Here is a 2,759-nt window from a genome sequence, read left to right on the forward strand (position 1 = left end):
ATGATTTCTTTGTTGCTTTGTATATCCATCCCCCTCGGTATATCCCATGCTTTCACTGTATTTGACGTTGGTATAATTTGTGGAGGTGAGGGAAAACAGAGATTGTTTAAATAGGGATACAGATGGACCCATTGGAACAATGAGATGTATAAGATTTTATTTCAAAAACTGAAATGTGCCACTTTGCTGGGGGGGATGAGGAGGAGATGGGAAGTTTTGGGAAGGGGAAACAAAGGAGGAGGCAACAATGCTTGATAAGAAATGTACTCATTACCTTGCCCATGTAATTGTAACCCCTATGTAAGGTACTTTCACAATTAAAAAAAAAAGAGAGACAAAAAATCACCTGTATGGTTTCCTATGAAAATAAAGCAAAATACAATCTGTTCCTCAAGGAAATTTATCCATAACTGGCAGTAATATCACTTTCATAAATGATGTAAGAAGACTGAAGAACAAATTTCAACTCAAACTGCCTGATATAAAATTTACTTTGTCCCCTGTAAACAACCTTTCAATTCTGTCTTGTTCCCAAAATGATTCATATTTTATTCTTATCATATTTTTTAATTAACTTTAAGTAGTTGAATGGGAATTGCTGTTTGACAAAGCAGTTTATGAATAGTGTAAAGTGAGTTTTTTTTTCTTTTTTCAATCCTGAGGTTTGAACTCTAGGTCTGGGCGTTGTCCCTGAGCTCCTTTGGATAACACTAGAACTCTATCACTTGAGGCACAGCAGCAATTTCAGATTTTTCTGATATTTAATTGGAGATAAGAATCTCACAGACTTTCCTGCCAGGGTTGGATTCAAACCTCCATCCTGAGCCTCCTGAGTATATAGGAAAACAAGCATGAGCATCTAGTGCCCGGCTTAATACAATGCATCTTTTTTATTTTTGGCTAATCCTGGGGCTTGAACTCAGGGCCTTGGCAATGTCCTTGCAATTCTTTTCCTCATGCAAGCACTCTGCGACTTGTGTCACAGTGCCAATTCCAGCTGTTTTTGTTTATGTAGTACTGAGGAATCAGACCCAGGGCTTCATACATGCAAAGCAAACAGTCTATCACTAAGACACATTTCATGGATAATACAATGCACCTTGAGGTTCATTATCCCTCATTCCTCTCAATCCTATTTCATCCCTCAATTTACATAATTTTGTAGAACATTCACTGGCTAGCAATGTCAAACATAGTCACTCAGAGGATATGTTACAGATAATATTTTAGTGATATTCTTATTCATCAACATACTAAAATCATTTATTACAGAATTCTCTGATTTTAAATTCTAAATTATCACTCAGATTCACCCACTACTATTCTAAAGTTTTTCCTAAGGTTAATGTAAATGCAATCTGCAATTCCTTGATAAAGTACAATGATTCATAGAATGTCTAAGAGTTGGACTATGAACATCACCTTCAGTTCTAGAACATTTTATCATCACTGCCTTCTCAAAATACTCCAATATTTAGTAGTAGTCACTTCCTGTCATCATTTGCAAATACACTCCACTTGACCAACCATTACTTCATAATCTACCACTAGAGATGTGCCAATTTAAAAAGCTCATAGAAAACGTAGTCTAGGGCTGGGAAGAATGCTCAGTGGTAGAGCGCTTGCCTTGCATGCATGAGGCCCTGGGTTCGATTCCTCAGCACCACATAAGCAAAAAGAAAAACGCTGAAAGTGGCGCTGTGGCTCAAGTAGTCGAGCGCTAGCCTTGAGCTGAAGAGCTGAGGGACAGCGCCCAGGTCAGAGTTCAGGCCCCACGACTGGACCCCCCGCCAAAAAAAGTACTTGTTAGATTCTTATCTCTAATTAACCACTAAAAACAGGAATTAGCTCTGTGCCTCAAGTTGTAGAATGCTGGCTTTGAGCACAAAAAGGGTTAGTGATAATGCACAGGCCTTGCAAACAAAAACAACAACAACAAAATATATAACATTAATTTCACAAAAGCACCTTTTAAATGCTGTGAACATTTCTTAGAAACATGAATATATGCCCCTGAAAAATGTTGAGTAAAAAGTTTAGAATATTTACGTTTATGTTAAAGACATGACTATTTAGTTTGTTTAAGATATTTAGGTAATGATTAGGAATTAAGAATAATGATAATACATTGGGACTGGTCTTTTATTCTATTTTACTATAGTAATAAAATATTTGTAATGATTATATAAAAATACTCTTGTTTGGTATTTGAGTTATAATAAATAATAAACATTCTTAATTTATTTCCATAGGAAAAAAAATCATTTTCATCATGGTATAAATTCTTTTGTAGTTTCAAAACAATTAAGAAAATTAGTCCTAGGCTGGTTTGCTCTCAGACTATATTTGTTTTCTTGCTCTAGTTTTTATATGTTGGTAGAAATTAAAATTTAAAAAATTCAATGGATATTGGCATTCAGGAACAGATTCATAGGTACTAATATTGGAGTCGCTTAAGTGGAATTGTTTTATTTCATTTGATATTTTCACAAATAAATCAAGATTATTATGTATTTTGTTTCTTTTCACTGCTATTGGCTCTTACCTTGAGAATAATTTTTTTCCTAGCGAAGTAGAGAAAAGCAATTGGATTGAGCAAGTAACATATGACTTTCATAAAATGCAGATGCATAGATTTGGGTCTCCTGTCATTTGCTGAAAGTTTCTTCCAGAAAAGGTTATCAATTACTTATAAGTGATGCATAATTCCTAGATATTACAGTTATCAGATGCAATTTTTGATTGAGTTATCTCTGTAT

Source organism: Dipodomys merriami, unplaced genomic scaffold (assembly GCF_024711535.1).
Source record: "Dipodomys merriami isolate MVZ:Mamm:240054 unplaced genomic scaffold, mDipMer1.0.p SCAF_359, whole genome shotgun sequence".
Taxonomy (NCBI): Eukaryota; Metazoa; Chordata; class Mammalia; order Rodentia; family Heteromyidae; genus Dipodomys; species Dipodomys merriami.